Source organism: Harpia harpyja, chromosome 4 (genome assembly GCF_026419915.1).
Source record: "Harpia harpyja isolate bHarHar1 chromosome 4, bHarHar1 primary haplotype, whole genome shotgun sequence".
NCBI classification, from domain to species: domain Eukaryota; kingdom Metazoa; phylum Chordata; class Aves; order Accipitriformes; family Accipitridae; genus Harpia; species Harpia harpyja.
The window spans coordinates 52,721,606-52,746,644 of NC_068943.1; the positions used below are offsets into that span (position 1 = coordinate 52,721,606).

At 44.8% G+C, this 25,039-nt stretch overlaps 1 long non-coding RNA gene across 1 annotated transcript; it reads right to left on the minus strand.

Moving 5' to 3' along the window:
- Positions 1 to 12,548: 12,548 nt before the first annotated feature.
- On the minus strand, positions 12,549 to 17,121 carry LOC128140400 (uncharacterized). Its single transcript, XR_008234720.1, has 2 exons — positions 16,817 to 17,121; positions 12,549 to 13,854 (listed from the first exon to the last, which is right to left on the minus strand). It is a non-coding gene; the product is annotated as an uncharacterized LOC128140400 (long non-coding RNA).
- Positions 17,122 to 25,039: the final 7,918 nt, after the last annotated feature.

Genomic DNA, 25,039 nt, shown 5'->3' on the forward strand with positions numbered 1-25,039 from the left:
GAATCAGGGCCTTTCTGTAGCAGCAAGACATGAAAAAAGCTGGAACACATCGGCTTTTGCTGTTAGGTACCAAATATTATCTCAACAGTTCGGTAACCAACCATGGGGGCAAATCGGTTTCACAAACCTTATTAGATTAGCACAGTTAGCTATTTAATATTTTTCATGTCTCAGGTTTCACGTTTCTGGATGTCAACATAAGTTTCCCTTGTGAAATTTGTATATGTTTGGTTTTTGACTGTGCAAAGGTAAGTGTGATTCTCAGAAAGGCACAGCTACTGACCTTTCTTTAATTACAAGCAAATGCAGGGGGTTGATGGATATTGCCATACTGTTGGTCTCTTCTGTTGACTGAACATTACTGAATGGCCTTCTGAAAAACAGTGGTGTCTTTGTACTGCAGGCTGCAGTTCACTAGGAACACACCTGATTACACCAAGCTCTTTTTAAGCAGAGCTCTGCACAGTGTCAAAGGAAAATGTTTTATTGTAAGTGTAGGGAAGAGCAGATGCATAGAAGAAAGGTCAAAGAAGAAGAGAACCAATTGACCTGCTAAAACAGAGCATCTTTGGGCATTTTTAGCAGAAAACCTCTTTGTCTTCCAACCACTGTGATGGTACAACCTTCAATCAGAAAGAACTGCTGTGACCTGAAAGATATGATACCTTTTTGTATAAGGTCCCTCCAGCCAGTTCAAAGGCAGTAGTTCTTCAGCCATGTGCTGTCATTACAAATCTTTCCTGGACTGTGATTCAGGGCTCAGTTCTGCAAACACTTGGTTTCCCATTTGTATTTGTTTTTGTGTGACTCTCACTTCCTGAAGCACAGTCCTCAGAGACGCAGGCTTGTAAAATTGTCCCTATTGACAGAGGGAGTGACGGAGACGAAGAGCACACACACACCGCACAGGGGAGCTGGCTGCCCGTGTGTTGGTACAGCCACACAGTGCAGTGCTGTCTGGGGACACTTGTGTCATCCAGTGCAGACCTACATCAGGGTCCTGTTACGCTGAGCTGTTTCAGCAGGACAAAATAGCCTGGGCATAGTGTAACGCTGACTTGGTTATACTGCTGCGGCTCTTGCTCTGTAGCTATCTCAGGAGATGTTTGCTGAGAGATCTCAGAAGCATTGGGTCATCAGCAGTGCATGTGTATCCCCAGACACTTGTTCATTCCCGGCAGGGAGATGCCTCTGAAGGGGGGACTGGCATTAGCATTTTATTTGAGATCAACAGTGTGCTTCTGAAATGAGTCTCCCAGTGATCCCCACTTAACTGCACATTTACGTCGCAGAGCAGTCATGGAGGACATGAACTGGATTCTTCTGGGATGGCATTAAGCTGGTGGACACACTTCGGGACTGCACCTGGCACGGGACAGCTCGTGCTGGTTGCTACTACCACTAGACTGCAGCTAGTCTGAAGTAAAGCACATACAGAATGGAAATGGCATGGTGTGGATGTCAGGTCCTCGGCACCAATTGTTTCTCTCTCTATGTCCATTCCTCTTGTTCTGCACATACTTGCTATTATAGATATGGTCAGAGATGCTGCAAGTCCTGTCTCAGTACCTTGACTCTTCTTCCCTCCCCTGGGCCATGCCAGTCAGGCCATTTTCAATATGTATGTAAGACTTTGGGAAATCAGGTTTACTTTGATAAGACTCTCCATATGCTTACAGTGATTTCTGTATGTAAATACCTTGCTGAATAGGGACTGGTGGGTCAGATCAGGCAGCACAAAACCTAGAGCTCTTGTACAGTTGCAAAGCTATGAGGTGTGTGAGGGGCAAAGGGTGAATTTCTTTCTTTCTCCCCTTGTTGTATGGTATCTGATCACATCTCATGATAGTCCCCTTCCCCTTACTTGCACTCATATAATTACCAAACATTGCTTTTTCGTGCTGCCTCTGGAGACTGACACTGTTGAAGCATGTAGTTTAACTATCCTATTGACCCTCTGGGGGAAAGATAGGAAGAAACACCGAAATTAAACGTAGGTGGGGTAGTAATGATAATTATGTTGGATCATAACTTCCACTGATCTAATTAATGCCACCTAAGTTGTGGCTTGTGCAACTGCCTTGATTTATTGGTTATATCCACAGTTCACAGAATGACGTTTTTGCAGAAGGCCTGTGGCTCTGATACATGGAGCGATAGAAGTCGTATTTCATGAACTGTCATGTGGTATAGCTACAGTGTGTGTAACAGTTTGAAAGGTGCCTGTTCTGTGATGCTCTTTAGAGGCACTGTAAATTGGTGATCCAGATAGGACTAATGATGTAGGCTGTACAGCCCAATTAATTTGTTTCCAGCCAAAATCCCTTCATGCTGCTCTTAAAATTACATTTTCCTATTGAATCTAGTCTAACAAGCTCTAGGTGTTCCCAGCATTAAGTGACAGTAAAAGATGACTCTCACCTAAGTTCCAGTTTATGTATTTGTTTTATTACTCAGGATATGTCTGGATTTTACAGCTGAGTATGTTAGGAATTTAGTTACAAGTTGAAACCGCTTTATAATGCGTGGCTATAAAGATCAAAGGTTGCAAAACCAACATTGGAGAGCCAGGTCCTGCTTTTCCAAGGCTCATCAATCATGACTTAGTTCTGGCCCATCTCACATAATTTTCCACCATGTGCTGTCATTCAGACAAATGTTTACCCATAGCAGTAGACCACAGACTCCCACAACTCTTAGGCTAAGTATTGCCATGGGTTGCTGACAGCACTTCTCTTTTTCTATTTACCGGGTATCTCTTTTTCCTCCTCAGTTTTTTTCTTTATCTCAGTTGATAATTTGAGGCATGTGGCTTCTGCTAGTGGCACACTGGGAGTTCCCCTTTCTTCCAGGTGGACAAAAATCAAGATCAATATAAGATCAAGATAAAGATCTTCCTTGCTTCCCCCTAGGTATCTGCTGAAGACCATTACATTTGTACTTGCTGAAGTTCTGCAACCCTCTGCAAGCCCGTGAAGCAGAAATAAGGCAGGAGGAATCAAAGTAAAGGCTTTATCCAGCAAGTCTGACCCTACACTCCTATCAGATAGGTCACTGAAGGAGGAGTCGAGGTGAACCAGACTCTTTTTGCACCACTGCCATCAGTCTGCAATATGGCACTGGACAGGTCACTTTATTTTTGGTTTCCCATCTTTGTTTCTCTTTTTAATTGTGAGACCCTCAAGTAAGGGGCAGTCTTTTGCATCATGGGGCACCCACCAGCCACAGTCTTAGGAGGCTTCTTGATGCCACCGTAGTAGAAAAAATGATCTCTGTGCAATTCATCATTCCAACTTTGCCTGGGAAAACTGGAACACCTATTATGAGTTTTCTTATGAAAGATTCCTTGGTGGGAGATATAAGAACAACTGGTAGGCACTGGGATCACTGGCAATTCTGGGTTTTTAGGTCTTCCTAAATGAATTTTTCCCCAAGAAAAGAAAAGAAGAATTTTGTCTCAAATAAAATGTATTGTGCAACCCGAAACCAAATATTTCATTTACTAGTTTTTGAAACTTTTAATTTATTTATTTCAAAAAATAAAGTGAATTTAAAAGTAAAGCAGCTTTTGGAATGGAGATATTCAGACTTTTCTCCAGAAATATCTAAATTAAATATTTAAATAAAAATAAGCATCTGTATATTATTAGATTTAGCATCAAAATGTAACAGCTCTTAACTTTAGGTTTGAGTTTTGCCTACTCTGGTGACAGAGTTTGAGAAAGTCAGCAGCATAAAATGCGTTTTAGTATTTTTGAGACCTGAAAATTTTCCCCACTTCTGTTCCTGAATGAACTTTTTGTGGAACTCCAAGGAGTAGATTGAGTTTATAGTCAGTTGTCATTTAAGTTGCAAGGCTAGAAATGAGACTTAATCTGAACAGCTGTTCAAATAACTCATTTGTTTCCTTCTGAAATGTCTGTTGCTGTAGATCCAGCTTTGGTTTTCTCGCCCCATTCTGGCCATTGCTTGTAAGGATTGCTAGGAAGAATAATGATTAATGTAATTTGCTTGTTATTGTGGCTGTCACTGTCATGGCTGGAGGGTCAGATGCATATTTGACAATGAAAATCCAGATTTTCAGAAATGATTGGTGAGTCTAGGTACTTCTTTTTTTCACTGTCTTGTCTTTGGATATGTGAAAGAAGCTCAAAGCATTGAGCCTTAATTTTTTAAGGTGCCTGAGAAAGGAGTTGCAGGCAGAACTGTTTCCTGTTCTACTTCGTGCCTTTGAGGGTGCAAGAAAGTTGCATCAAAAGGCAAAACAGCAAAAAACGAAACAGGGAAGCATGGTTGCATTATCATTCTGAAGAAGCATTTTTATGCAAATGCATGTAACAGTTAAAATAAAGCTCATGTTATGTTGCCTTTGACTTTTGTAACTGTTGGGGTGTGACAGGATTTAAACTTTTCATGGCATGCCAAAAAAATTTCTTAACATAAAGTTACTTTGACTAGCTAATGTAATTATGTCCATTACTCACAGGGATTCCACTTTGTCCTGTACTTTGTCTTATTAATGTATTTACTGCTAGCGGGAGCAGGGGCCAGTGTTGATACCAGCACTCAGATGTTTCTTGCTGCTGCTGTTCACCCCTGAAGAGTCTGCTGGAGGTTTCGTGGAGGAGGAGGAGGATAGGCATCTGGCTCGCTTGAGGGATGGGAATGACAGGAGCTCCCAGGGTGGGGTAGAGCTGGAGGTAGAGGTAGGATTTGAGCTGGCGGCTGCTGCAGAGCTGAGGCAGAGGCTGGGCGAGTCGTGCTGGGTGAAACGCCCATGGACCCATGAGCTGTGTCCCCAGCTGGAAGGAGCCCTGTGGATAAACTGAATCGACACTGGCTGGGGCTGCTGGGCTGGCTTGAGCGGGGAGCAGGTTTGTGCTGGTCCTCAGGCGTAAGGTTATGCTGGGGTCTGGAACTGGTGCTGGGATAAGCTTACGTTTGGCAGCAGTGGGCTCCTCTGCCTGGATTTCCGCCTGAGGCCAGCTGGGATTTGGGTTAGAATTTGGCTGTTTGGCTGATTTCATTGAGGGTTATGTTGTATAGCAGTGGGTGGAATTTTTAAAGACACTCAGCTACACATCCTTTAACTTGTAAGAGGGCAAAGTTATTTCTCCCCATTGGTCCGTGTAACTTCTGAGGGAGCTATTTTTCTGTCCTCTCAAGGCAGAGCCCAGATGTCCAAGACAGACATCCCCTGTGAGCACAGGACCACATGGGTGCACCTCTCCCTGTCCTCCTGGGCAGGGGTATGGTCAGATGCAGAGACCTAAAGCCTCAAGTTGATTTAATCTGTACCTGCCTCTGTAACTACACCTGGCTTCCTCTGACCCAAATTACCTAACTCAGCTGGTATTTCCTTCCTCATATTCCTTCCCTTACATCTACGCACCTCACCTGCTATAGTTTAACTGGCTGCAGTGGGGGAGTTGGGGAAACTGTATGCTAATGCTGTGCCCACCTCTGCCCTTCTCCCTGCCTGGCTTAGAGAGACACTGTGTAAATGGAATTTTTAACATCAAAAGTTTCAATTACAGCAGGAAATGTCAGGCCAACAGAGTGCGACTGTTCCAGGTTTCCCATAAGGAATACTCCCACCCCTACTATTTACCCATATGGAAAAAACAACCTCTGATGGTATTTTTTTAAGTTCTCAGGTAAACGGAGCTGAATGGTATCATCACATACACGGCAGGCTTTCTACAGGAGATGAAAAAGTGTAAATCATAGCACAGGGTCCAGAGCCTTTACAGTGCCTTTTTCATGAAAGAAAATCCTGGGATACAGGCTAAGTGGGATGGAGGCTGTTTGAGAGGCAACTTAACTTCTAGCAAGTTAGCAGTCTTGGGGAAAGAGGAACAGGATGGAAATGTTGATTCAGAACAGGAGATCATATGGAAAGCAGCATACAGGGTGGCATGTACACATAACGCTGGAGAAGGTGGGTTACAGGAGAGCCTTACTGGGGTGCTTTCTAGGAGATGCGAGTTGTCAGTGCAATGGCCAGCAGAGCCGTGTACCTTCAAGAAGAGCCTGGCTCTGTCTTCTTGGTACTGTCTCTGAGGTAGCTCAGGCAGGAATAATGTCTCCCCTTCATCTTCTCTTCTAGAGGCTGAACGAGCCTAACTCTCTCAGCCCCTCCGTGGTCATCATGAGCTCCAGCGCCTGATCATCTTGATTGTTCTCTGCTCGATTCATCCAGAAAATGTATCCCCAACATGTCTTGCAGGTCACTAGGCAATACCAAGTTCAGCTTTTATTGGAAGAAATGTAAGACTTTTGCCATGGCCTCAGAGATCTCCAGTGGTCTCGGGTCTTGCTTCATAGTACAGAGCCACTGCTGAGATGGATGATACAGCCACTTAATTCACTACCACTCCTGCAGGGAGTCCATCATTTGCCTCAAGCAGGAACAGGTCATGCTTTTAATGACAGTGTTCAACCTGCGGGATTGTCTTGGACATACTGGTTCCTGAAATCGCAACTGGGGCTTCCAAAAAAGCCTGGAGAACTTCAGTGGTCAAATTAAATCTGTAAATGTGGTAAGGAATTTGGCACTTAAGTCACCTGGCTCTTCAGGATAATTGAGTGTATCCCAAAATCAGGCTCAGTCAGCATATTGTCCAGCAGAAGAGTTGTTGCTGTTGAGTTTTCAGAAGCGTTTAAGCTCTCCAGCCTGCTCAGCAAAATGCTTCCTAATGGGAAGTGTCTGTCTTCATGTGTGCTATATGTATAGATTGGCACTTATTTACAGGAGGGAAGTTTTGCGTGAAGTCAGTTGGTAATGTCATGTGAAACCTCATTGTGTTTCTCTGCAGAACGGCACAAGATCATAGAACAATACAATAAGTTTTGCAGATGTGGTGGTACAGTGCTTCTGGTTAGGGCAAGTGGGAACACAAGAATTTAATTTAATAGAAAACGGTGAGGTTTCGAAATATGTTTTTATTCCATAGGAAGATGAAAGCAAGGCCTCCTGAAATGTTTCATGAAATGAAAATGAAAGGGAAGGAGAACTTTTTAAAAATAGCTATTAGCTTGCTGGTTAAGGAATTCACCTGGGCAGAGGGAGCTGTGCATTGAACTTGCTGCCCTCTATGAAACAGAGCATGAATTTTTACCTACGTCCCGTGTGTGTGAGCTGGGGTGGTAGTGAAGAGGGCTCTGTCCTCAGCAGGACTCAGGGACCTTTTGGATGGGTTGTATTCACAGCATTACTTGGGGAGGTGGAAAGGGAACAGAGCTACGTGTCAGCAAGCAGATCCAGCCATGGGTTCATCCATGGGCACTATCCTCAGCAACTCAGCTCAGTTCTGGCTCACCTGGCACTGGGAGGACCCTCTAATAAAAAAAGCAGCAGGATAAAGGACATGAGATAGGGTGGGAGAAGGTATCCTCTGAAATCTTTATCTCCAAATACAAGTTTAATAGATGTCAAGGGTCTTTTTTTTTTTTTTTTGAGAAGCCTATTGGCTATGGAAGAAAATGTAGTACTATTCCCCATGATGTAAATGTGTATAGATTTAAATTGATGGGAGAAATTTGCAACTTGTGTAAACAGGCATAGCTCTGTGAAGTCAGTGGAGTCACACCAAATTATATCAGCTAAGGATATAACCCATCATTTTTAATGGTATCATTCTTCCATATAAAAAAAGGCAAGGAAATGGGGTTATGTGAGGGAGAAAATGAAGAAAAAAACACAGCACAGCACAGGATTTACAAAATCTTGTCCATCACTTTTCTCAGCCTCTGCATGGAAAACATCTGCATGTTACAAAACACTTTGATGTCTACCGTATAAACTCTGGGCTCTCCTATCCACTGAATGGTACATTCACAGGGCATTGCTTCTCTGATGTCAGCTGCCCTCACTGGGAATAGGCAAGCCGAATATTGCTCTGAGCAGCTGAACATACACCACCTGCTGATTCCAGTGAGTTCATTCCGCTTGTCTGCAAATATAAAATATTGAAAGGGTCGCAATTATTGTTCCTTTGGAGATATTAAAGTTTAGAAGCTGCCCCTAATGACTGATGTATAGTAGTAGACCGTGATCTTTCCATGGAAAGATGATGGCTACTACAAGATAAACCTTGTGTGGGTAAAATAAATAAGGTCTTTCTCTTAGGAGCTAATGCATGATGTTTGGTTAACCAGTGCTACCAAATCCAATGGGATTATACCTGTAATTATATCAGGGAACCATGTAGCTTTCTAAGTTCAGAAATCTGCTGGGTGAAACACTGATCAGTAATGCAGGAGACCAGCCGAGATGTTTGCAAAGGTCCCTGTTTGGGCTTTATGTCTACATATAAGAACTTGGCTAACCAGTTCTGCTTCAAGCCTTTCTGCTAGAGCAGCACTGCCTGTGCACACGTGGTGGTCTTCATGTTCTTGTTGCTTATTGGAGGTGTAGGAACAGCAGCAGGTTCCCTGTCCTAGAGTCAGTCATAAAAGTCAGCTTAGAACAAGGCAAAATAGGTGGGCAAGGAGCAAAGGATGCACACAAGGCCAATTGTGTGTGTAAAACAGCTGTGCTTTTAATTTGTTGCAGCAGCTCAGCATCTGACCACTCACTTGGGATGGGATTCCTCTGGCTGTATGTGGACATGTACAGCTGATCTAGAGCTAAATGGTCTTCGCAGTTGTCAGGGAGCGATACTGATCTCATCCTAAGGGAGGCATCTGCTGTAGGCCAGGTGATTTACTCCCCAGAAGTGCCTACTCACTCCTTTAACTCTGGTGGGAGGTGAATGTGGCTGAGCAGATGTAGATACCAACATTGTTGGGAGGTAGGTGAGAGAAAGCCCATCCTTTGCTGCAAGGCAAGTGGTGATCAGGCTGGCTCCTAGGGAAAAACAGCAGGTCAATGAGTGAAGGGTCAGTCAGACAAATCTGCCTGAAGCCCTGCTGACCTCTCTCCAGCCTAGCCCAGTAAGTAACAGAATTGTGCATCTGGAGAACTGCTCCTGAAATACTCAGTTACCTTTTGCCAGCTGCCAAGCTAGTGCCAGGTGTGACATTGTTCCTAGGTTGTGTTTGGAGACAGTTGTGTTGGAAAAGGCAAAGACAGCCTCTTGGTATGGCTGGAAGTGGTCAGCATTGGACAATTTGTGAAAAATCCTGTTCGCTGATCCTTGCCAAACCCCATCTCTCCAGTGGAGCCAAATTTAGCAATGACATCAGTGGCAATGTGCATTAAGTGTCATTAAAGCAACAGTGCTAGCAGTGTGGATGGACTTGTCCCAGGGGGAGAACGTTCCCTTTTGATCTGCTCTGCAGATCCTTTGCCCTCGATGTGTGGATCTGTACACCTCGCTTCTTCCACACACTGACATCAGTGGAAACTCCACGTTTAGACAAGTGCAAAATATGCAGTACTTAGATGCATTGCAGCGATAAGGGCTCTGAACTGCTAATCGTGGAGGAAAATTCCCCATCCTGCTCCTACCTCGCTGTTTAATTTTGTGTTACCTAGCAGGAGAGGATGATTCTATGATGTACCCTCTTCTGAGATCACTGAGTTTTCTGTAGGGTGAGACTCACCATACTGAAATGAGTAATTTAAAGAGTTCAATTAGTAATTTATGAAACAAATTAGCAAGATATTAAAGGCCTAGTGCAATGACGTGCTTCTGAAGTGATCTGATGAAGGACTTGTAATGCAAACTATCATATCAGATAGGCTAATAATAATAATAAAGCAAACTCGTTCATTCAAAAGAAAATTGTCATTTTGAGGTTACCATCCTCTGCCATAAATACAGCACTGTAGCAGGGCTAGCACTGTACAATGTCAGTGAGCAAAGGTGAAGGTTTTTTTTATGGGAATGGCAATAGTTTGTAGGTTGCAATTAGGGATGTATGAGGCAGGGTCACTATTTTTGTGTAACTGTGAAATTCTGCAGAACTCTTAAGGCTGCATCTGGACTGCAGTTGGGTCAGAGGATCCCAGTACAAGTTGCTGTGGCTGGGCTAAGCTTTAAATTCCAGATTTTGGGTGCCAGGTGCACTTATATCATCAGACAAAGGAATGCCCACATTGTCCAGCAGATATGCCCACTGCTTTTTGCAAACCCTGCAGCTCACACTGAGAGCCCTCCTCAGCCTAAGTTTGGAGAGGGGCAACGGAGATACGGGAGGGGAGGAGAGGAGAGAGTGTATTTGATGCCCCAATACATTTGGCCAAAGCTTTCCTTCCTCCAGGTTGCCTGACTTAGACATGGGTGCAGTCTAGTGTGCACTTCAGTCCGAGACAGTCCTCCAAAAAGGTCCTAGGCTCAGCTCTTCCTCAGTACAATACTGAGACTTTGAGCGCAAGCAGCAGCCAGGCTAGCAGCCAGAAATGTGGACAGAAAGCAGGTAAGTCACAGGGCTGGGCACACTTGAACTGTTTTAAATCCCACTCATTACACAATGATGTAGAAATAGCCTTGGATTATATTTTAAGACTGTTTAGCCCTGACCCACGTCCCATTGAAGTCAATGAGATGTTTGCCAGTGACTTAAATGGGCTCTGGAACAGGCCTGCAATGTTACTAGTGCCTTCAAATACTTCCTTCGCCTGTAGGATGAAAGTCCTTCTCCTGAGTCAATGGGCCTCCTTACTTCTTCCTCCCCTCTCAGTTTCCATGGGCCCCTAGCATGGGAAACTCAGCCTTATTCATCTTTGTATTTCCATGTCTCAGAATCAGGCAGGTTCTGGGTATGTTCCACATAGAAGCCTGTTATCTTTTCAAATGGCAAAAAAGAGGGGATTTTTCCATAGTCACATAGTTTTTCCACAGAAATGTATTCATGAGAGTTAAACTTGCCCAAACTATGTTAATGTATGTGGTTGGCTTCTGTGCCAATTTTCATTGTGAATAAGACGCAAAATAAAAGGGCTCTTGTGTCTCCCTTTCCTCCTCCCTGAAACCCTCCCATAATTTTTGAGTTCATAAGCCCATTTTGTATGTGAATCAGATCAGGAGGGAAAAGGCAGGGGGATTACTTTTTCTTTTAAAATGTGCCTTTGCTTTAAACTACTGATAGACACATGAAAGTTATGACTGAACCAAGAAGAGGTTAATAGAGTGGGGCTGGATCTTAGGGTTAGTGTAAATTGGGATAACTCTGTTTGTCCTGGGTGAACCTTGCAGATTTACACCAAAGGAGGACACAGCCTTAGCTCATTAGGGGCTCTGTTCATTGCTGTGTTGTTATTTGAAGCCATTTTCATCTGACAAGAGAAACGGTGTCTCTCTTTAATACGGATGTTAGGACTTAGCTTGACAGTCTCCTTCCAGAGCATGCACCGTGGGTTACCACAGCACACACAAAACATCAGTTGAGTTTAGGCAGCTCTGTTAGCCAGATGGCTATGAAACATTCATAATACAAGCTGTAGCTGTTATGAGCCATTTCTCTTTGGTGCATGTCCTGACAAGCTGCTGTTATTAAGTTTCAGTGTATTTCTGTTAATGTTACCTACCTATTTTCATTCCTGTATGCTGTCACACGGAGCTGGTTGGCGTGGTCTTGGGAACTGGGCTTCAAGGCTCCTCCCTGTGAAAGTTGCCAGCTCATTTATTTGTTTCTTTCCAGTGGTTCAAGCTGGTGCGTTATTCAGAAACTTCTGAAAGAGGAGGGTTGGGTAAACCTCTGATTCAGTTCGTTTGAAAGCACCCTTGAAGTCCTCCTCCACATCTTGCCTTCCTGTGGCTCTGAAATAGGCTTGACAAGGCTAATTGGAACCCGTTTCTGAGAAATCATCAGTCCTTCTGTTGGAAATGTCCCTCAACTTGAAGGCCCCTGTCCCTTCTTGCAGAACTGTGATACTTCTAGTTTGGGCCCTGACTCTCCCTGGTCTTTGTTTCTCAGTCTTAGAGGGCAGAAGTGCTGGAGGAGAGGGGGCAAACACAACGTGAGTTGTGAGGTGTGAAGGTCAAGTGGCAAGAAGATCACTTGTATTTTATCCTTATCCCAGCATTACTCTGCAGGGGCAGTGGTCACCGGTCCAAGTTACGTTCTCCCAATGGCTGATCAGTTTTGCAAAGCCCATTAACTTTGCAGATGGTGGCAAGGACATGGGAGTCTCAAGGGAGCTCTGAGTACTCGCTGTTTTTGATCCTGCCAGTGTTGTCTCCCTATGTTTAGCAACAGAAAGAGCTGTGGTGCAGGAGCCGCTCTAGGCTGTTGGCTGGTGGTATAATCCTTCTGGGATGGGTTGCATTAGTTGAGGTGAGTTGACTGATAGCTGTAGGCTCTCCTCAGCCCACCTTTGCCCTGTAGAAAAGCTGCTGATGCTGCTGCAGTTACACAGGAGTCTGCACACAGCCAACTGCATAGACTGTGAGCTGTTGTCTCTACGGATGGAGCACACTTCTACATGCCTGGGCTGAAAGGGCAGTGACAGCAATGTGCTAAGTGGTTACATGCAACTGGAAATACTTGGTAGCTAAGGGTCATTCCTGACAAGACATTTAGTTTTTGGAGGAAATGTATACTATGTAAGATTAACAGACAAAGGAAGCTCTTTGTAGAACATACTTTCAGCAAACCAGTTCAGTTGGTTTGTCGGTTTATAGCACTTACGTGAACCACCTGCATACTGACAGCTGTTTCTTTTTTATTTGACAATAGTCATGTTAGCATCCAAAAAAGTGTAATCTTGAGATTGGCTTTAGAAATCCTGAGATTTTAGTATGCAGAGCTGGGCAAAAATTGCCTTCTGGTTTTTGCATCAGAGGCACTCAGGTCCTTGCATTCACAGAGGATAAAAACTGACTTTAAATCAGAGATGAGCTTCTTGGGTACAAAAATTATTTTAGAGAAAAGTCATTGTATGTAGGACTACTCACTACAAACTTGTAGGAGTTGGCTGTTCTGGAGAAATCGGGCAACACCTGGTATTTGAAGAAATTATTCACAATACAAGGAGAGCCTTTTGTTCATGTGCAGCTGAATATGTAGCAGACAGATCTAAATTACTCTTTGCAAATGTTTTGTTACAGTGGTGAGTGCAAGACCCTTACAGGATGGATGCTGCAAAAATAAGAGGGCACCCAGAAGCTCTTTGGCTGTAGTAGCCTCCTGCAACATCCCCAGAATCCCCCTGTGACTTGACCACATAAGCCAAGGTGCAGTTCCTGAAGGGAAAGATCTCCTCTTGACAGATCTTGATGGCTCTCATTTCAGCTGCTACCTTTTGGAGAGGAAGAGAGAAGAGTGAATGCATGGTAGTTTTTTTGTAATGGATAGCCTAGGAAATTTCCATCACAGTTGCAATCTGCTTAGGTGGACCCATGTACTCCTTTCGCAGCCTGTGAAGAGAAACAAAATGTCTGGCAGGCAAGAACTAGATTTTTTTCAGAAAGTCCCTGCTCTTCTTTCAAAGGCGAGCTTTTTGCCATGATACCAGACTACCAAGTCCTGCAGACTTTCTTCCCTTGGCCTTGGCTCTAATCTCCAGTGTTCCTGTCCTTTCCTGCTTCTTTCACATCTCAGATGTTTATACTGAGGTCAGCCAGGTATTCATCCAAAGGAACCAGTGTCTCAGGCCCCGACATAGACCCTGAGCTGTGCCCAGGGGACCCATGCACCCATCCACCTCCTGGTGTTCAGGAACTATGACAAGGCTTTGGGTAGTGTGTTTACAGTATATTTTCCAGCTGCAAAGGGAGGAGGGTTTTCATTGCAGTTGTATGTAAATTGTTGTGGAAATGAAGACTAATAAAGTTCTTGTTTCAAGAATTGTCACGAATGCTTGGTTTTGAGGCCAACCATTCAGGTCCTGTTATCTCTAGGAATCAAGCTGTTTATCTGTCTAAATGATTGCAGTGTGTCTCAGGTATTTGAAGGTGGTTCTTCCTATTTGTGGGAAAAAGAAAAAATAAAATAAAAGAATCAATCTTTGTTTCCCAAACTATCAAAAGCTTTTTAGCCTCAGGCAGATCTTTTTATCTGCAAGGAATAAAGCAGATATGTCCAGATCCTCAGCCAGTATAAATCAGTTTAATGGCCTTGGCCCATTATTTTTTCTCATGCAGTTTCTTTCGAGTGGGATCTAGGCTATGTTTAAGCATCTCCTTGTCTTCATGTGTCCAGTTTGAAGGTTAGCAGAACAACCATTAGCCCAGGCTCTTGGAGAGCTTGCACTGGATGCCACCCTGGTCTCCAGTGCCTACAGAGTTGGTGGAGTGAGGTTGTGAGCCTTTTGTCAAGTAGCCAAGCAAGACAATTGTTTTGAAGGGTCGGTGGAGAAATGTGAGCTCAAAAGGTGAAGGAGAAGGTGGTGGAGCTGAGTTCAGGTGACCCCTGATGTAAGCAGCATGCATATATGTGCCTCTCAGTTCATTGCAAGGCTGATGCAGTTTTATCTGATGTTTAGGTAGAACTTCACCCAAGGCAGTGGGTGCCCTGGGGAGCTGCTGAAGGTTTAGGCTTCCCAGCTTCCCTGCTTCCCAGCTGAATTGACTGGTGCTCTGGCAAAGTGGGTTATGTCTCCAGCAAATCTGGTTGCCACATGAAATCAGCAATGTTTTCCACCCAAAATAAAACCTACAACTTCCACTTGCAGTTGGTTAGATTGACTAAGGGACATAGAGTGGAAAATTATAACGTTCATAGAGACACAGAGACTCCTCTGCCAAGATTCACGTCAAGAAGAGGGTAAGAAAGAGCAGTAAAGGAGACCAGCTCCCGCTGTTTCAGGGTTACTGGCAGAGCAGAGCCTTCTTCCCCTCCAGAGGGGCCAGCTACACTAGCCAGGAGGAGTGGTGGCACCAGGCAAGGAGGTGAGGATGGGGGGCCCGAGGGCCATAGGTGCAGTGGGCACTGGCAGCCCTGCCTGCACTCCCTGGTGCCTAGGAGGAAACCTGCTTGTATCAGCCCAAATCCCTCTGGCAGATCCCAGCCCTGTAGAGTACCCCCATGTCTCCCCCAAGCAGGACCCTGCCTTAAAGCCAGGGCAAACCCTCATGTATCCCACAAGTGATTTCTTTGGGGATGGGGGTATCAAATCAAAGCAGGTTGGCCCTTCTGGCTGAGAAGGTCAGGTTACTGCAGTTCTCCCCCCCCCCGCCCCCCGCCTTTTCCTTTTTTATTTTAAGGGCGTGGTATATTTTGTAAGTTTTATGTTTATCAAGAAGTTGATTGTGTAAATAAAATTGTGGCCTTGTGTGCCAGATAGCTGGGTTATGATTTCCTGGAGGAGAGCCAAGGTGGTGTGTGGGAGCATGCCGGTGTTAATATGCTCACTTTGCTAAGAAATACAGCATGTGTGAAGCAGTAAGGGAGGACACTCTTCCAGCCGTGGCGCTGGTTAACCCTTCCCTGGCACCATCATTTCCATGCCTCTGCCGGGCTTCCCCCAGCAGTGGTTCACAAACAATTTGTGCATTCACCGGCAGAAGGGGCTGAGGCTCTCATGGGCTTACCTGGAGCCTGGCCAAATCAACATGGAACTTCACAAGGCTCAGCATCCCACCCCGATTCCCCTCCTATGGCAGGAGCCCGGTGTTTTCTTCAGCTGGCGTGTGAAGGCTGCGTCGCACAAACCTCAAAGGGGCCTCCGAGAGAGGCCAGGTCAGGCACGTGCCTGGGGATGCCAAGGCAGGGAAAAGGGCCTTGGGCTAAATGAGAATAAACTCCCCGACTGTAATGACTTTATTCCCTATTTACTACTAAGTCCTATCCAAAGTTTATCCTGTTTTTATCCTGCAGAGGCAGCCAGAGTTTTTCTCCAGTGGCTGTTCGAATAGCAGCTGCATCACTGAATAGTTTGAGAGTATTTTCTGCACCGGATGGTGCTGCAGAGGGGAAGCTTCATGTCACTGAATGCAACGGGAGGATTACTACCAGGCTTTGACCAGAGTTATGCTCTGGTTGCTTGTTTTGTTACTTTTTCCCTACAAATCATGCAGTCCCTGTCTCAGGGCAGCTCCTGTCTCCTTCCACTCATCCTTAGGTCATTACATTCTGGAAGTATTTAAAACAAATGAATGCTGAAAAAGTAACCTCTTGCTTTCCACCAAAAAGGAAATAATGAGTTGGCTACTTCTGCAGACAAAGCAAAAGTCCTGAGGACGCATGAAAGGACTTCATTTTGCCAAACAACAGGGAATAGAGTTAGCTGTGTTACAGTGGGGGGGGGAGCCTGTGTGCATGGGGAATTCTTGCAACTCAGGCAAAAATAGTGACTTCCATTATTTACCTACCTAAGCCGGAAACCTGCTTGCATTTCAGGCATTTATTGTAATTCCTCACATAGCTGGGGATGATAAGCCCCGCTAACTAGTCATTGCATGCTGACTGAAAATGATAGTTAATGTACACTGTCTACCCAAACAACTTTCTTCTTTAACCCTTTCAAACTTGCTAGGTTTGGGGTTTTTTTCAGATAATATTGCTGCTGATCAGCCTCACCTCAACCCTCTGTCTTCATAAAATTCAGTTTAGTGGAGCTCTTTGATCGCAGTCTAATCTATATGGGAGACTTCTCAGAGCAGTTCACACGTCTAAGATAGAATGACAGTTATGGCTCAAATTTCAAAGGAATCAAAGGGAGCCATTTGGCTGACTTCCACTAAATGTCACTGAAATTTGGATGCATAACTCCTATGTGTTCCTTGAGTAGGCTGGATACTGTGGTTTGAGCCTATTAATGATCGTGAACCATAGCCCGTTGCAGTTGGTGGAATTCTTTTCTTTGTACGCTATTTTGTATTATCTAGGCCCAAATGCCGAGGAGGCGAAAGGGCTTTGCTCCCAGGGGAGCATATGGGGAGGAAGCGCCCATCTAAGGGTTAGAGTTTAGGCAAGGGGAGCTTACCTTTTCCATCTGTGCTCGTGCATGTATCCATGTCTTCCTGCAGCCATCCCCTCTCACTGCAGCCCTTGTGGCTTTGCCGTGTGCAGGAGCGTGGTTGGCTGTCCCAGGCGCCCCGTCCCACGCGGGCTGTCCTCTCGGCAGCATGTAGCATGTGTTGCCTGGGCTGGTGCGCCCGTGGGCTTTGTATGGCACACCAAGCTCTAGACCTGAGGTCACCGCTGAAATGCCTGATGGAAACATTTACTAATTTCAATTCGTGGGGGAAGAGAGAGAAAGAGTTTGCATTTGGGCTCCTGCCCAAAGCTGTTTGCACCGGGGTGGTGCATCACATGACTCCCAGCAGGCTGTTGTTCTGGGGATTTGGCAACGTCAAAGGTACAAGGTGCATATTGATGTTTGGTACCAGCGTTACATAAACGCTACTTGCGCAAGCCTAGCAGCTGATTTTACAAGACGTGGGGAAGGACGCATCTTTTTCCAAGGGCAGGATTTAGCCCTAGCTGCAATATCTTCCCAGCCGTGATACAATAACAATACTTAGCAGGCATGTAGTTCTTAACATCATCAAAGCCATGTACAAGCAGTAACTAATTATCCTCACAACACCCCTGTGAGGCAAGTATTACTATCCCCATTTCACAGATGGGGATGATGTGACTTTGGAAGGTCAAGTGACTTATCCAGAGCCAAACAGTCTGCAATGGAGCTCATTAGTTCCTGGCTCACAGCCACTGCTCAATGTACTTGCTCAGCCTATTACTGTATTTTATTATGCAAATCCCCATGGAAATTAGAAGCCCAAAGCAACCCACAGATCTAAACATGGTGACTTAGATCTAAATGCTGGATCCATTTTGTTTGAAATCAGTTCTGGAGGCCTTCCAGTAATTTCACTGGATTTTGGATGGCAATGGAAAAAACCAGAGTGACTGTCATGCCTGGAAGTCTCCAAGAAAAATGGAGGTCGTGAAGATGTGTGTTGGTGGCTGTCCATCTTTACCATTGTTTGCACAGGCTCTTCTGAGGCCACCAAATAGTGCCAAGCTAGACAGGGTGTCACTGAGATCAGTAAAATGACAAAGAAAAGTTCAGCCTCAATTCCTGCAGGTGTATTGCAAGCAGCGAACGGAGACCGGCCTGCCTAGTCCCTGGAAGACTCTTCGGCCACAAGGTTAAAGCTGGCTGAAGAGACAACCCAGGAAAGCCTGCTAGCTGCAGTGAACTGGGGTCTAATTCAGGCATAAAGTTTTTTTCTGTATTGGCAAGCTTTGCTCAAAAGCTGATGTTGTCCATGCAAACTGTCACTGGTTTGATGATTCAGAAAATAAGCCAAGCCCTGTTTGGCTTGCACAACCGCAGTTCTTCCGGAAATTGCCAGGGATTTTGCATCTGCAAGGAAAGGAAAAGATATTCACCATGTAATGTTGGATCAGGACTGGTTCTTGGCTTCATATTTCGTGGACTGAGAAGTGTACTGCTAGACTTCATGAAGGTGTCATCATGCCACTGAAAGTTGGCACTAATTTACACTAAGTCACGCTGCAGGAACTGGGTCACAACTTTTTCTTTCATGAGACTTGGCAGCGATCTCAAGGTTTACTGGAAGCTGAAGAGAGGATGCCTGTGTGCAACGTCAAAACCAACTTAGATGCAAGGGGAACTGGGCCCTGTGCCACTGATCAGTGCATGGCATGTCAGGCTCCAAAGGTGATGGGATGGGACTTCACTGCTTTGCAGCTCCAGCGGTTGCTCCTGGTTGCCTTTTGCACTCAGAACAGGTGTAAATGACTACCCAGAGGCAAAGCATGGCAGAATCGGGGCCAGATCTTCAGTTAGTGTCAATCAGTGCCTCAGCTTCAATGGGGCTGCATCAGTTTGCCTTAGGAAAGGGTGTAATGTGGGAAACAGAGATAAGGGAACTCATGTTCTAGCACTCTATATCCTATATAATTGCTTAAATAGGAGCACAGCCCCAAACAAGTTTGCCAGATGCTGGGGTGGTGCAGAATCAATCCCGTGTTTTGCGGGCAGGTTTATACACCCAAATGGAGAAAACCTGTGGCCAGGATGGGCTCACCTCCTGCTCACTTCAGCAGCGCAGCTTGGGTACCAGCTGTCAGGAAGGATATGGTTATATAGACCTAGCATAGAGCCCATATATGAGGCCTTACATTCTGGTTGCTGGGCTCTGCTTGGGCCATGCCTCCGTATCTCCTCTGCTCCTATGACCCACGGTAGCTGGAGTGAAGCCAGCTCAGGTCTGTAAGCTGGAGCAACAATCATACCTTTGTTTTGCCACGCAGATGAATTGATAGATAACAGCGAGTTAATGGATGGCAGCCTCCCCCCCCCCCCCCCCAAACGTCAGTCCTATCACTCAACTCCTCCCCCAGCAAAACGAGGCCTCAGGGACAGAGAAAGAGCGCAAAGATTAAAACTAACCCCTTGCTTTGGAACTCCTCAGTGAAAGGGGCTGATAAGAGAGGGCTGAGATCAGGGATCAGATTTCAGGGGTAACAACTGAATAACCAGAAAACGGAGGGATGCTGAAAGGGTTATCAGAAGAGAGCGAGATGGTAAGCACGTCCCAACAGCTTCTCTTTTGAAAAAAAGAGGAAAGGTGTTTCTCTTGTAGCAGCTACAGACACAAAGAGCTGTTCAGACCACTTTGCACCCACCAAGACCCTGGAAAGATGAAAGAGTGTCCCAGAGCTCTGGTGGAGGTTTGTAAGCTGTTAGTCAAGTACTGTTTCCATGCTGGCAGATTCCAGGGAGGTGTAAGCCCCACTGTTTTGTGCTCTTGCTGGGAAACGATCAGCACTGGAAAGACTCGGGAAGCAGGCAGGGCTCATGCAGCAGGCTCTGGCTCAGGCTGGGCAATGTGGTTTCTATTTAGGAGCTCTCCTCTCAAAAGCCTCCATAAAAGCAGCCTGAATATAAAAGCCCATGTTCTTACAGGGCAGAGACATTGGGAAGACTGTCCCCACCTCTAGAGAGGAATAAGATTCAGCAGCAGAGGCTTCACAAAAGCGCTGCAAAGGTAAATTTCGCACCTCTATAGATCTCACAGAAAAGTTGTTGGTGTCACTGTGTGATCCAAGCAGTGTATTTCCCCTGCTGAGATATGGGCCTTTCCTATATTTGCACAGGACAGGTTATCAAGAGTCAGTAGTACAGTGGGAGAGAGGCATCAGGGAGCTTTTCCTCCTTTTAGGATGGTGAGGAAGGGGGAACCCACTTGCTATCTTTCACCCCAGTGGAGATTGCAGGGGGTTGTTTAACTTGGAGGAGGAAGGCAGACAGCTATGGCAAGGTTGCAAGGTTACTCCAGCAAGCGCACAGTTAGCAGGTTTCTGGGTGATCTGAATGAAGCTATGAAGGAGGCTAAAAACAGGCAAGGAGGATCCTGGGGCCTTGTCACTCCCACCTGGCATGGGGTGATATGGGCTGGTTTTGATTCTGTCTTTAAAAATAAAGGTAAGCCTGAGGAAAGGGAGGAGGAGAGATCTGCCTTTGAGAATTTGTTTTCCCATTCCCAGTGGGTGAGCCTGTCTACTTACTCACTTGGGCATGTAGTAGTTAATACAATTTTCTTGATAATAATAGTTTGGGGGCTCTGAAAAGCCAGCCGGTGGTAGCCAGATAAACCAGTTGTGAAGGTAAGCATTGACAACTCCTTGAATGGCCCCAGCCATCTCCAGCAAGGCTGTGACAGTCTCGATTGTGGGGCTGGAGACCCATCTCCAGCTGCTCTCAGGTCCAGAGAGCTCCCTTGAGGCAGCACCAGAGCAACATTGTCATCGTCAGCCTCAACAGACGTCCTTTAGTCGCCCACCTGACTGGTGAATATGCTATGTGTTTTCCTTCTTTTGAAATTCTGGATTTGGAGCCCGCATCAGTCCTCTGGTTTTGCACCTTTAGCATTGCTGTTTTCGAGCATCTCTGGGCAGACCCCAAGGCAAACTTGTGCCGTTGCAAGGACAGGGGTTTTAAAAGCGGTACTGGGTACTGTGAGACTTGGAAAAGAGTTGGAATATTAGGCAGCTTTCCTGGCAGCTACTCTAAGAACCATTTTTAGGCCTCGCTTACATGAAAAATTGCCTTGATACAATTTTTTTGTTAGGAAATAATTCCATATTAATTTTTTTACCACCGGTTATAGTGGGACAAGACCTCATGTGAATGCAGTTATTTTGGTGTTGAAGTGACTGATACCATACAACTTTTCTTTCCAACAAGAGCTGTAGTGCTCTCACTATTCTAATATACTCAAAGATGCACTACCTTTATATGTAGATGAGATGTTTAATGGCAGAGACTTCATTGCAGCACGGTGAGGGTGAGCAGGAAGGTAATTATAGTCTTGCTTTTTATTGTTCTTATATAATGCTACTGTGGATATTTTCGACCCCAGCTGTGGCTCCCAGCCTGCCCAGTCTTACTTTCCATTGCGGTGTGGATTTTGGATCGCACAGATTCAGGGATACATGGCAAGATGTCACAGAATGGCTCATTTTCCCCTGCGCCATGACCATGGAGGTGCAGAGGCAGACCTGTGCTTGTGGGTATTGTCTGTGCATGAAGCCAGGGATACTGTCCAGTTTTCTTTTCACAGTCAGTTTTCTAGAACCAAGCAAGGGCCCGACCCCAAAGCTGGATTCTTAAAGCAGCAGATTTTTAAGGATACTTGAAACCTGAACCTGGCTTTCACCCCAAATCTTGTGAGCAGTGTTTGCACTTATGATAAATCAGATCTGAACTATACGATCAGAAATCACGCAATAACTTTCAACCGTAATGTGCAAGCACCTTCCCTTTGCAGAATACAGCCACCATGAGTCTGACACTTCAGTGGAAGAGCTAGGCTGTAGGTCGGTGTGCTTTTGTTGGGCTTTGTGTGGGTTTGCTGGCTGTGTGGCAGTGCTGGCTGAGCCTTGCAGGTGGGCTCAGCCATGTGGGCACCTTCCCTCAACATCAGGGGAATTGTGCTTCTGGAAATCCCAAACTAACAGATCGATTCCTCAAGTCCTTTCCATTGAGATTTCCAAGCAGGGAAATCGAGAGTAGAAAACGAGACATACAACAGCTTTCTTAGGCTGTGTGTTATTCCTCCCCAGTAGCTCTTGACAAGTTCTGCAAAATGACTTCATAAAACCTTTCCCTGAGGTGAGAGTATTCTTGCAACCTGGAGAAGCAGAAATCAGTACAAGAGCTCAGTAGGTCCTATAAGGCATTTCACGCCTCATTGAATACTAACAGAAACATTTAAGGAATATGAAAAAACCCCCATTCTTTAGGATTTCATCCCATGTCCAGCAAAGATACCATCAGGGATCTTACACCTGAACAATCCTTATGATTGCATGTTTAGATCTTCCGTGATTCCTCAGGGAGATAACAAGAGATAATGGCACACATCCCATGAAGTAACTGGTAGGGCTATCAAACTTCTCCTCTCACCACCTCTGTGATGCTGGGTTACAAATCCTTTTGCTATATGCATGTAGAAGAACTAGCATTTTGAAACCTGTTAGCACTACAATGACACTATTAGTAGTATTACTCCTATTGACACCACTACTGCTACTAATATGTTAATGAGTCATATCATTAATAGATTAAGAATGAATTATGTACTAAGGTAATGTATGTTACACTTTGATTTCAAGTGAAGGCTGTTTGCAAATGTCATGCATGCCTTACTGTGGGGATGTATTTCCCTGCTTAGGAGCTCTGGTGCTAGAGAAACATTTGGCATTGCTCCTAGAAGTTTTCCACAGAATTGCTGTTTATTAAATGGTGCTACTTATTTTGCTCTTGTTTTCATTAATGAAATAAGAAAGGACCTAATTCTATATTTTTTGAGGCCCAGAATTTCCTATTAGTTTTGAAAGGAACACGAAAGAAAAGAAGAAAAATACAGGGCCAGTCCTCAAATGTGCTCTTTGAGGTAGCAGAAAAGAGACAGTGAAGCATGCCTCTTTCTGACTCCTGCGATTTCAGAGAAAATTCCCAGAGATGCACCTTTAGCACGGTAATATCCAGAGTCTACCTACCGTGGCCTGGACAACGCTTCAGCAGCATGCTTTACGCAAAGTAATATTCCTCTGTGTCAACAGAACGATACTTGATTTATATCTGCGGATTTGAAATTTGATGCTGTGATTTAATTTTTGGAGGAACTGTGTTCCCTTCCAGGGGAAATTCTTGTTTAAGAAAGAAAGAAAGAAAGGAAGGGGGTGGGGGAAGAAAAAAAGAAAAAAGCAGGAATGATAGAGGTTACGATAGTATTACGTTACCAATTGGATAAACTGACAAAACAGCCTACTGTGACTCGGAGAGTTTGATTTTGTACATTTTGGCAACTTCTTAAAGTAGAAAATGAGAGCAGTACTGTCAACAGGGCTTTTGATATTTCTCGGTGTTTATACTAGAGATGAAAGTGCATTCTGAATTAGGGAGGAAGGCAGCAGGCCAGATTCTGACTTTGGCGACAAGAGGTGATAAACGCTGCAGATCTACCCCCCTGTAACAGCGGGTAGGAAATGGTTCTCCTGTTGCACAAGATGTTGTGAGATTTCAAGTTTTTTCCATTCTGCTTGAAAGACATAGGATCCATAAAGGGTTTGTTTTTTTCTTATTACTGCAATAAACCAGTAGATAGCCAAGTCACTCCCTTGGTGTATGGGAGACCCAGCGTCATGTTCCTGCTCTTTCTGGTTCAGTGTTCTGGCCTCTGGGCTGCAGAATTGGTCTTGCTGCTACCAGCAAATATTTTATGAGTTACATCTGATATGAAATGACTCCTGCAGAAAAGCAACATCCAAGAATGGCCTCTTGCTGGGGCTTTAAGATATCCCTCTTGAATATAGGAGATCCAAGTTCAACTCCCTGATCTGTATTAGGCCTTTAAATGTACATCTTTTGCACTCCAGCTAAATGCTGGAACCGTTGGCTGCTCTGGGCAGGTTTGTTTATGTGTGTTTTGACCAGAATTTTCCTCCTGGACCAGAGAAACCTTTTCCCAATGGAAGTTTCACTGAAGCCGATATGTATAAACAACCAAAAAAGCATGTTGGGGGGGGGGCGGACAACAAACTATGAGAACCAATTCTCTGAATAAATATGGCTTAAGACATATGTTTGCCAGCGATTCAAATTGGTTTCTGTGCAATTGTGTCCTTTTGCTAAGATTTAATGGAAAGAGCTATAAATTGTGGTTATGATTAGCCAGCAAGAAAGGTATCTGTCAGGCAAGTTCTGCCACCCTTACTTGTGTGCAGTATTTCATTTCACAGGTTTTCTTGGCTATTTCGTTGGACAATCCCTGTAAGGCTGCTCTGCCCTGCTCCTCTGCCTCCAGCAGTGCTATTAAGGGAAGGAGGGAGTTGTGAATTCCTGCAGTCTTTGGTAAGGTACAACTTCCTTCCTCGCTCACAACTAATGAGAAAGGCTTCACCTCTTCTCCAAACCTTCTTGCCTGTTTATTTGTAGAGGCCAGTATCCAGACAGTATGGGTAGTGCTTCAAACCAGACTTGGACCTGGGATGTAGGCTGGTCCAGCTCAGCTGCACAGTAGAGTTTTTGTTGCGTGGAGGCATCTTAGTGTCCTGCTTGGGACATAATATCTTGCCTCTAAATAAATGGTCTGCCCTGCAGGGTAAGGTAATTCTCAACATGAGTGAGGCTGGTGGAGCTGGCCTTATAAAAATATCTGGGCAGTGGAAGAAAATAACTGCTGTTTTCCAAGAAGATGCATTTTTCTATTTTAATTTTTTTAAGGCTGTGATAAAATAAATGTTGTCTATGATGTAAAGCTGAAGGGTTGACCAGAACTTCCTTTGTGGTCAAGCTCTTTTTTTATTGATTGATTTTGAGTCCTCTAAATTTGTCAGGCTCACAAGTGTAGCGGTGACTTAAGTTATAAGAGAATGTTTGTGTCTTTAAGGAAAAATACAGCGACCCCTCCTCCCCCTTGCCCTTCTCAACCTTGCAAGGAAACCTACACTTGGCCAGAATATTTTTTCTCCCTCAGTGGAAAATGTTGATTAAATATTCAGAAAAAATAGCAATTAAACCCCCCATACTCCTAAATCCCAAGAATCTTTAATGGGAAACTGCTGAATATGGAATAGTTGCATAATTTTGGCTGAAAATGCACATTGGCATTTTTTGGTAGAAGCTCAAAACTTTAAGAGAAATGTTGTGAAACAATCACTTTTC